The sequence below is a fragment of the Symphalangus syndactylus genome, chromosome 22 (genome assembly GCF_028878055.3).
Source record: "Symphalangus syndactylus isolate Jambi chromosome 22, NHGRI_mSymSyn1-v2.1_pri, whole genome shotgun sequence".
NCBI classification, from domain to species: domain Eukaryota; kingdom Metazoa; phylum Chordata; class Mammalia; order Primates; family Hylobatidae; genus Symphalangus; species Symphalangus syndactylus.
This window is the reverse complement of record NC_072444.2, coordinates 76,385,681-76,396,119: the sequence shown is the minus strand read 5'-3', so window position 1 is coordinate 76,396,119 and position 10,439 is coordinate 76,385,681.

Sequence of the window (10,439 nt, the reverse complement as noted above, 5' to 3'; positions counted from 1 at the left end):
ACTTTGGGAGGCCGAGGCGGGCGGATCACGAGGTCAGGAGTTTGAGATCAGCTCGGCCAACATGGTGAAACCCTGTCTCCACTAAAAATACAAACCTTAGCTGGGCATGGTGGTGCGCACCTGTAATCCCGGCTACTCAGGAGGCTGAGGCAGGAGAATTGCTTGAACCGGGACCCGCGAGGCGGAGGTTGCACCGCTGAGCCGAGATTGCGCCATTGCACTCCAGTCTGGGCAACAACAGTGAAACTCTGTCTCAAAAATTAATAGATAAATAATAAACCACAGCCAGATGCTCAAGGCCTGCAGTCTGCCAAGGGGCCTGGGAGGGAGGGGGATTTTGAAGGAGCCCTTGGATAACAGCCCTGACGCCTTTTTTTTTTTTTTTTTTTGACATGAAGTCTCACTCTGTCGCCCAGGCTGGAGTGCAGTGGCGTGATCTCAGCTCACTGCAAGCTCCGCCTCCCGGGTTCACGCCATTCTCCTGCCTCAGCCTCCGGAGTAGCTGGGACCACAGGTGCCCGCCACCACGCCCAGCTAATTTTTTGCATTTTCAGTAGAGACGGGGTTTCACTGTGTTAGCCAGGATGGTCTCGATCTCCTGACCTCGTGATCCGCCCGCCTCAGCCTCCCACAGTGCTGGGATTACAGGCGTGAGCCACCGTGCCCGGACTGACACCTTGTTTTGAAAGAGCTGGTCCACAAGCACTCAGAGCTCGTTTCGCAGCATTTTTCATTCACAGCTCCATGTTTTGCTCATCAGCGTCTCCAACTGCCAAGCAGAGGCCCTGGCCCCAGTGAGCGTCTCCCACGGCCACGCCACGCCACGCCGGAGCAGAGGAGCTTGAAGCCTCAGTGGTCGGGCTTTTCCTGACATGCCCCAGCCGTTCACGCCCCTGGCAACCTTGAGAACGTGCCCTTGCTGGGTGGCTGAAATGCTCCTCGAACTTGTCCAGCGGCAGTAACGGAGTCCCCAGCCTGGGCGGGGTCCCAGCCCTGACCCCTCTGAGCCATATCAACACGGGCACATCTGGTCACCTCTCCATGCCTCGGCTTCCTCGGCCAGGAAGTGGAGCCCACAGAGGCTGCCTTTGGGCTCTGGGAGACCTGTATTTTCAACCACTGAAGACCCCTCCTCCTCCCCCCTCCTCCCCTCCTCTTCCCCCTTCCTCCCTCTCCCCCTCCTCCTCCCTCCTCCCCCTTCTTCCTGGATCCTCTCCCTCCTTCTCCTCCTCCCCCTCCTCCCCCTCCTCCTCTCCTTCCCCTACCCCTTCCCTTCTTCTTCTTTCCCCCCCTCCTGCCCCTTCTCCCTCCTCCCCCTCCTCCCTCCTGCCCCTCCTCCCTCCTCCCCCTCCTCCCCCTCCTCCCTCTCCTCCCTCCTCCCCCTCCTCCCTCCTCCCCTTCTTCCTTCCTTCCCCTTCTCCTCTTTCCTCCCCCTCCTCCTCCTCCCCCTCTTCCTCTCTCCTTCCCCTCGTCCTCTGTCCTTCTCCCCGTCCCCCTTCTTTCCCCTTCCTCCTCCTTTTTTCTTCCCCCTCCCTCTCTTCCCCCTCCTCCCCCTTCTCCTCCCTCCTATCTCCCTTCCTCCTTCCTCCCCTCCTCCTCCCCTTACTCCCCTTCCTCCTCTTCCTCCTGCCCCACTGTTGCCACCGTCACCATCGTCTCATGATCACTGTGAAGCACGTGGGCCACCCAGCACCCCATGTGTGAGACATGGGTGGGGCTCCCACCTGTCACCCCTGGCCAGAGCCCTGGTGTGAAAGGAGCTGATTTGCCACTTTCCACAGACAGAGGGGACCCCAGTCACTTTGTAGTCAGGCAGGGAAAGCAAACGTGACTTGAGTGGTCCTGACCCCATGGGCGTTGCTGAGACACTGAGGCTGGGAGGGAGTGAGCACACCCTGAAAACGGGGGTCTCCTCCCCCCGGAACAGGCCTCATGCTGGGTAAAGGGGGTCTCCTCTCCCCTGGAACAGGCCTCATGCTCTAAAGGCTCCGGATTCCTGGCGCCTGCCCTGTCCTGAGTCCTCATGTTTTCGTTCTCACTTCACAGAAGGGAAACCAAGGCATGGAGAGGTTGTGCGGCTCACCCTGGGTCACGTGGCCAGTTCGCAGGGACGGCGGCCTGCGGTGCCCTCTAGGGAAGCGGGGCCCTGTGGGTGGGATGGGATGAGACCTTGGGCAATTGTGGGAGGAGGGGAGTGGGGGTCAGAGAGAGGCAGCAGCTGGCTGTGAGGGGTGAATTGTGTCCCCCAAAAAGAGGCCCTGGGTTCTGGTGCCAGCGCTGCAGAATCTGTTCTTACCTGGAGACAAGGCCTTCACAGAGGTGATTAAGACGAGGTCATCAGAGAGGCCCTAACCTGGCATGACACATGTCCTCACACACGGGAGCTTGGGACACAGGCACGCGGGGCGAATGCTGGGTGGAGACCACAGCGACACCGTTGCTAGCCAAGGAGCCGCAGAGCCGCCGGGAGCTGGGAAGCCCTGGCACCTTCCGGAAACTCCTCATGCTGGTGTTGGGGACACAGAGGTGGGTCCCACAGGATGGGTCTGCTCTCGAGGGGCACCAAGCAGGGGAGAGAAGACAGAGCAGAAATCGGTGAGGGAACTGCACGCCGACCCCGGGCCAGACCCCAAATTTCACAAGGAGACACACGTCAGGGACGCTAGAGAGGCAGCAAAACATTCCCAGACGCTCAACGGGGCCCCCAGGCTGCCCAGGAGCAGACTCCAGACGTTCTCACAGAAGCAGAAAGGGAGAGGAGGCACTGGGGCCCTGGAGGCTGAGAGGGGCACAGGGAGCAGCCTGCCCACCACGGGGCTGGGCCTCACCTGCACCTGCGCTCTCAGCGTGGAGGCAGAGACCCGGAACCTGCCCAGGGGAAACCAACAGCCTCCCCAGGGGACCTTGCAGTGGCCACTTGGCAAAGACACCTCCGTCCACCCCTGCATTCTGGCAAAGCCCCCACGGGGTCACCCTAACCCCCTCGAAGCTCAGCACTTCAAAACCCAAGCCTGCCTGAGAGTTCTTGCCCTCTTTCTCAAGTGATGTTTTATTTAAAAAAACAAAAAAAAGTGTAAAGGATATTAGAACTGAGGCTTGGCCCCAGAGGGGAGTGAGCACTAAAGGGAAAAGGAAAATGATGGCCAAAATCATTTTAAGGCCAGGACAATATTGAGAGACCCCACCTCTCTAAAAAATAGAAAAATTAGCTGGGCGTGGTGTTGTGCACCTGTAGTCCCAGCTACTCGGGAGGCTGAGGTGGGAAGATCACTCAGGCCAAGGAGGTTGAGGCTGCAGTGAACCAAGATCACACCACTGCACTCCAGCCTGGGTGACAGAGCCAGACCCTGTCTCCAAAAAAATCATTTTGGTTGGAAGAAGGTAGCTGATGAAAAGTCCTAATTTAGGTTGACTACTGGGAAGATGCTGATCTTAAGCACTGAGATGGCCCGGCTGGACACCAAGCCAGATTCCCCACTGGAGCCGCCTTACTCCATGGTGTGGTGTCCAACGCAGTGGCAGGTCACTCCGGGGGACCGGACCGCCGAGGCCATCTCCAGGTTTCTGGGAAACTGCAGAATGGGTTGTTCTGAGGGTACAAGGCCCTGGGTGGTGCCGGCGGGCGGGAAGAGGGAGGAGTGGGGTCCCGTGGGGCCTGTGGGCTCCCCGTTGCCCCCTAGCTCCTGGCTTGCTCAGCTGTCTTTGTGGCAAGTCAGAGCCCCTGGGGTTTGCTCCCTGGGCCCCTGAGCCAAACTGAAATCCACAGGAAGCCCCTGAGCTGGGCAGGTGCCTCTGGTCTCAGAAGCAGCCAGCGGCCACTGCTGAAATAGAACCCTGGAGTGATGCGGGCCTCAGACTGGCTCCAAGGACTGAACCACAACCCAGGCTGCAAAGGTCATTTTGTGAGAACCCATAAAGTCCTCACCCAGCATCCCCTGGGCTTCAGCCCTTACCTGTCTACCAGGTGCAGGCCAGCCTCGGAGCCCAACCTCGCCCAGCAGGCCCAGTCCCCATCCTGGACCCTCCCCTGCTCCCAGGATCCTCCCAGCAGTCGTCTGACAGGCTGCCTATGCCCATTCTACAGATGAGGAAACAGGCCCAGCCGCTGAACTCAGCCACAAACCTAGGAGGTGAGTGAGCTGAGCCTCTTGGCCAGGTTAGGGTTAGACACTGACTCAGAAGTGTTACGCCCTCCCCAAGGCACGGTCTTGCAACAACCTGGTGTTCTGATTGACGAGACACTTCCAAAACAGCATCCTGAGGACTCACATGTGAGACAGGCGGCGTTCTCAAGCCGAGAAGGCCTGAGCTCACTGCCTCCGTTCAGCCTCCCCTTTTGGGTCTCTCACCCCCACCCCTGGGCCTCAGTTTTTTCATCTATAAAATAGAGCATGTGAGATGCTCTAGACAAACCCTGTGACCCACCTCTACTGAGTTAGACCCTCATCGAATGCTGGTTGATGATCCAGGTGAGCCTGTTTTCACACCTGTGCACTGTCTGAGACGGGATACAAACCCAGAAGTCCAGCTCTCAGTGTGGTTGCAAAGAGACTAAGCGAGATGCATGGGGAATATGTTGAACAAATATCACTGGTGCTTGGAAGGAAGACGGTCTCTGAGCCCAGCTTATAATCCCCTAGACCATGAGTCCTTGAGTGGAGACCATGTTTGAATCATCTTTAGCTCCCCAAGGCCTATACAGGGCCCAGCATATAAGGGCTCAAAATATATTTGAGGTAAAAAACAGCAGGGAAAAGCATGTTTTCTTAAAGATGTTTTCTCCAGCCACATACCAGGGTGCCTGACATTCCACTGTTAGAGGTACTTCCCTTCCCCAAAGGGCTGGCAGGGCAGCAGGGTTTAGTCCATTTACGTTTATTGTAAATATCAAAATAGTTGAATTTCAGTGTGTCATTTTGCTACTTGTTTCCTATCTGTATCACACATATTTTTGTTCTTCTGATTTTTCTTCTTCTTCTTTCCCACCTTCTTTGGTGTTAATCAAATATCTTACATCATCAGTTCTCAAAGTGTAGCCTGGGGGCCCTTGAGGCATCCCGAGACCCTTTCAGGGGATCTATGGTGTCTAAACCATCACGTGCATATGAATAATACTGAGCTGTCATTTGTCCTTCTGGCTCTCATTTTCTCATCAGTCTAATGCAAACACAGGTACGAGAATCCACCTGCTCTCTTGCAAGTTCAAACATTAGAGAAATTTGCAAAAATGTAAAATAATGCTATTTATTTTGTACCTGGGAGAATATAGTTCTTTCTTTAAAAATGTTATTTATGTCAATGTGTCATGGGCTTGTTATTGTGAATAATTATTTTACTGAGATTTAGTAAAAAAGACTTAGTTTTTATTCCCATTTCGAGAATGAGCACACAGCAGTTCCCCTCCTTCACCTTGATGTGACCTTGGGCTGAGCTGGCTGTCAGCCTTGGCCTCAATCCTTGATTCCAGGACAGAAGTGCTCTCTCTGCCCACTTGGCCTCTTCTGGTCTTGGCAGGAAAGGTCCTTGCTGACACCTTCCCTCCCCACCCCCAGTCTGTAGGAGGCCATGTGGGCAGTCCAGCCAGGATGGCCAGGAGAGCAGGATGTTTTTTTGGAATCGCATCCCAGTTGGCCAGAGGCAACTCCGTTTTGTCCAGGGAACGCTTGGCTCCATACCCCTGGAATCCTGCCCCTCTCTGAAGCTCAAGTCCAGGCCTGGAGGGGCAGCCAGGAGTGAGCGGGAAGGCGCTGGGCCAGGCGCGTGGCCTGGGAGGGGCTGCAGGAGCTGACTCTGGAAGTTGGAGGCCCGGAGGCTCTCTCCACGTCAGTTTCTGTCTTAACTTCCAGTAGCCCCAGGACAGCCCTTCCCATCACCGTCCCACGGACAAGCCTGGGGTGTCCGGGGCCCTGGGACTGAAGGCACAGCCCCGCCCAGGGCAGGCAAAACCTTCACAGCCCTCTCAGTCTCAGCTCCCCCCAGTTGCCCCTGGTGGCCCCAGGCCTGGCCATCTCCGATGGCTTTCAAAGGACAGAGGTGAGAGCTGCAGGAACTCCCCAGAGACCCATCCCTGGGCCCTCCCTCCGGAAGGCCAGGGCAACCCCTTTGATGAGACCAGCAATGTCAATCCTGACAGGCACCTGAAGATCCCATGGCCTGACAAGACGGACCGGGCAGCACAGATGGGCTGCCCACCACTGTCTGGGTCTATGACCAGTGCCCCCCATCGCTGCAGCTCTAAAGATGGAGGGTGCTTCCTGTGTCCCTGCCAGTGGCTGGTAGAGGAGGCCCACTGTCTCAGCGGCTACTTCCGAGGGCAGGCTGGGCCTCCACCCCTCAAAGACTCGCTGTTTCACAAGCTCCTGCAGGATACTGTGGAGCCCTTGGTGTTTGTCCTGAGTTTCTGCTTTGGAAGTACTGCCTGACATTGCGAAAAACCCAACACAGAGGAATCCAGGAGCCACGGCCTCCAGCCAGCTCCAGGCTGGCCTGCCCCCTTCAAAAGGGGTGGGGGACGCAGCCAGGATGGGGCCCTGAGCAGTTCACAGTGGCAGAAGGTCTGTGCAAGCATTTCTGCACCCAGGCCCTCCTCGAGGAGCACCGGCCCAGGCCCCTGAGGCAGGCGGACAGTGCAGGGGCTTCTCTGCAGGGGTCCGGGGAGCAGCAGCCCTGGGCACAAGCCCCCCGCCCACTCTCCCCTGTCCTACCCCTCCAACCTCAGTGACTCCACAGTGAAGGTCGGGGGACCACGTTATGCAGCCTGGCCTAAGAACAGCTCCCCTGTCCCCATCAAGAAACACCAAGCAGTGGGACCCAGGTGCAAGGCTGCCCTGAAACACCCACAAAGGGGCCTCCACGGCCCCTGCCTACAGGGACATAAGGGCCTCCGAGAGGTGACCAACCTACAACCAGCTCACAAGGAAACGACGCCCCCCACCGTGCACCTGGAAACGACGCCCCCCACCGTGCACCTGGAAACGACGCCCCCCAACATGCACCTGGAAACGACGCCCCCCAACATGCACCTGGAAACGACGCCCCCCACCGTGCACCTGGAAACAACGCCCCCCAACATGCACCTGGAAACGACGCCCCCCCACCGTGCACCTGGAAACGACGCCCCCCAACGTGCACCTGGAAACGACGCCCCCCACCGTGCACCTGGAAATGATGCCCCCCAACGTGCACCTGGAAACAAACGACGCCCCTCAACGTGCACCTGGAAACGACGCCCTCCAACGTGCACCTGGAAACGACGCCCTCCAACGTGCACCTGGAAACGACACTCCCCACCGTGCACCTGGAAACGACGCTCTCCAACGTGCACCTGGAGGACAGCCCACACGTCCTGCCCACCCGCATTCTCTGAAAGGGGCTCAAGAGCCGCTGGCGGCCTCTGGCTGGGAGAAGACCCTACTCCATACTAAGAGAGAGCCAGGCCCCGTGAATCCACAGTCCACAGGCCAGCCTCAGTTTCTGCAGCCCGGGGACGGCCCTCCCTGTCCTGGAAGCTGTGGTCATCAGGCGCGGTGCCCGGGATCAGGACAGGGGCGGCCCCAGCCCCCTTTGAGCCCTCCTGAGGTCCCATCTGTCCATCACGGCCAGGGCCCTGCTTGCAGGACAGCACCTGCAGGCCTGTGTACAGGGCCCGGCCATGCCCACTGGAGGCTTACTAGCCGCCGCCTCCTCTTTCCCAGTGGACACAGATGCTCCGGGGAGGACGGGCCACCCTGAGTGCTGGGGACCCTAAGCCTTGGATAGGAAGAGTCCTGTGCAGCTCCTTGGAAGCAGGACTCCGGCTGTACACTTTGGGGTCTTTTCAACACAAAGGCTGAAGAAGTGCTGGGGGGGTGATGGTGGGAGCCTGAGGCAAGTCGTGGGGAGAGGACCCCCTGCCAAAAACAGTTAATTTAGGGAAAGGTGGTCAGGGAGAGGAAAGCTGAGCCCCTGTCGGGGGAATGAGGGAGCTCAGGACCCCAAGGCGGCCAAGGGGTTCCCTCCACAGGATGCAAGGTCCTGCAGGCAGACGTGGGTGCAGGACAGCTGGTCAGGGCAGGGTCCGGGTGCTGGGCACGCCTCCTGCCCACGGCAGAGGAGTCCTTCTCAGACACTGGGCAGCCTGCAGGGCAGGGGAAGCTCCCACGAGGGGCTGCGTGCCTAACACCCCCCTCACCCTCCGCTCAACTAAGCTCGGGCGTGGGGGGAAGGAAGAGGAGAGCTTAGAGCTCTGTGAACGGAGGCAGCTCCTTGCCACCTGCCCAGAGGGGAAGGCCTGCCAGCTTCGGAGGCCGCATTGTCTGACCCTGTTGGACAAACACCTGCTGGGCTTCAGCCGAGAGTGAGGCCTCTTCCAGCTCTTTATAAATCTGAGCTCATCTGAGGCTCAGGAACCCAGGAACCAGGCACTCTACATCCTTCCCACGTGACAGATGCAGCCGCTGAGGCCGGAGACCTTCAAGACTCACCCAATATGCCCAGTGTCTGACGGGGACCCCCGAGACTCCCCCAACACTCTCAGCGTCGGACGGGGACCCCCGAGACTCCCCCAACGTGCCCAGCATCAGTGTTGGTTCCAGGGGGTCCCCGCCCGACGCACCGCACCCCTGCTCAGGCCGGCTAGTCCTCGGGGGAAGAAGAGAGCATCGTGTCCACCCCAAGACCCCCACAGACCCAGCGTCCCCAGAGGGCCGGGCGCCCCAGGCCTGGTGGGGAAGGGGCACCCACTGAGGCTGCTGGGAGTTTTCAGGGCGAGGGGTGTGGCGCCAGGGACGGGACGCCCAGCCCAGGTTTCAGGCTGGGATTAAGGGCCCTCCGGACCCTCCCTGAAGTTTAGGAGAAGCATGAAGGGGTGGGGGCGTCTCTCTCTTCTCCTAGGAGATCTGGAGACTTCGGGCACCGCACTGTGGCCTCCACGACAAGCCGAGGGACAAGCCCGTCCACCCCCCAGAAGGCCACGCAGACCACCCACCGAGGGTCCCAGGGGGCTATGGACTGAATGTTTGTGCCCCAAACTCCTGCTCTGAAATCCTCCCTCCTAAGGTGCTGGTGTTCGGAGCAGGGCCTTGGGGAGGCGATGGGGTGAAGCCCCGTGGGTGGGTTAGTGCCCTTACAAAAGGGGGCTCCAAGAGCTTCCTCACCCCTGTCCCACGTGAGGACGCAGGTAGAAGGCACCCTCTATGACCCAGGAGGCCCTCGGCAGACGCTGAACCTGCCGCCACCTGGTCTCCACCTCCAGCCTCTGGAGCTGTGAGTGGTGAATTTCTGCTGCTTATGAGCTGCCTGGTGCACAGTTCTCTGTTCCAGCAGCCGGGAGGGACTAAGACGAGGTGCCACAAACTCCATGTGGAGATGGCCCCATGGGGGCTGTGTGGCCACTCTGGGCCCAGAACGCACCCCCTGCCTGGCCCCCGGCTTCCGTCTGGGACCCTCCTCGACCCCTCATCCTTGTGTCTAGGGGGACCAACCCTGCTCCATTTCAGGTGGGCACCTTCACAGATCCGGCCTATGAGAGGACCAGCGATGGCCGACGGTGAGCAGGACGCCCTGGGGACCCACACACACTGCCCAGGCTGTCCTCGAGAAGCACTGGAGAGCTGTGCGTCTCTAAGCCTGGCAGGGGTGAAGGAGGTCACACCTCCTTTGCATGTGGAATGTGGGTGTCTCCCTGCAGCAGAAACCAGCCCAGAGGGCAGCAGGACAGAGAGGGAGGCAGGTGCAACCGTGGCTGAGCGTCCAAGTCCCTGGATCAGGCTGGACCTGAAGCCGTGTGTTCCCCCAGACTTTGCAGCCCTGTGACCCATGCATTCTCGCTGAGATGGAGTGAGTTTCCGTCACTTGCAGCCCAGAGAGACCCAGCATCGGAAGCCGCCCACCCCTGCCCATCCCGCCCTCCAGGACGCCCCTCAACCTCCTCCTGGCACGCACGGTGGCCAGTGACGCCATGCCCACACTCCACCCCCCCGAGGACACACTTCCTTTCTCGCTGTCTATACTGCCCTTAGGATCAGGCATGTGGAGGGCCCTGGGGAAAGAGCCCTGGGGAAGGAGCCCAGGACTGTGCTCTGCCTTACCCCGGCCCTTGGGGCTCAGGCTGAGCTCTCTCCAGCACAGATGCAAGACCCTGAGTTCCAGGAGAAGCAGCCCAGACCTGCAGCCCCGTGGGCAGCCGGCCCTGGACATCCTACCCCAGGGGCCTCAGAAGGAGGGGGCTGGGCCGGGGTGGGCACACGGGCTGGAGACACCAAGGCCTCTGCCACAGTGAGGCGCTGCTCCAGCCAGGAGTCACCTCAGGAAGTGGAGGTCAGTCTTCTCCCTCTACCCTCCTCCCTTCTCCCTGGTGGGCTCATGGGCTCGGGGCTGGGAGAGGAGAAGGGGGGCCTGGGAGGAGGCAAGTTGTCTGTGCCAGAGCCTGGTCCTTGCACAGAGGCCGCTGACAGGTGGTG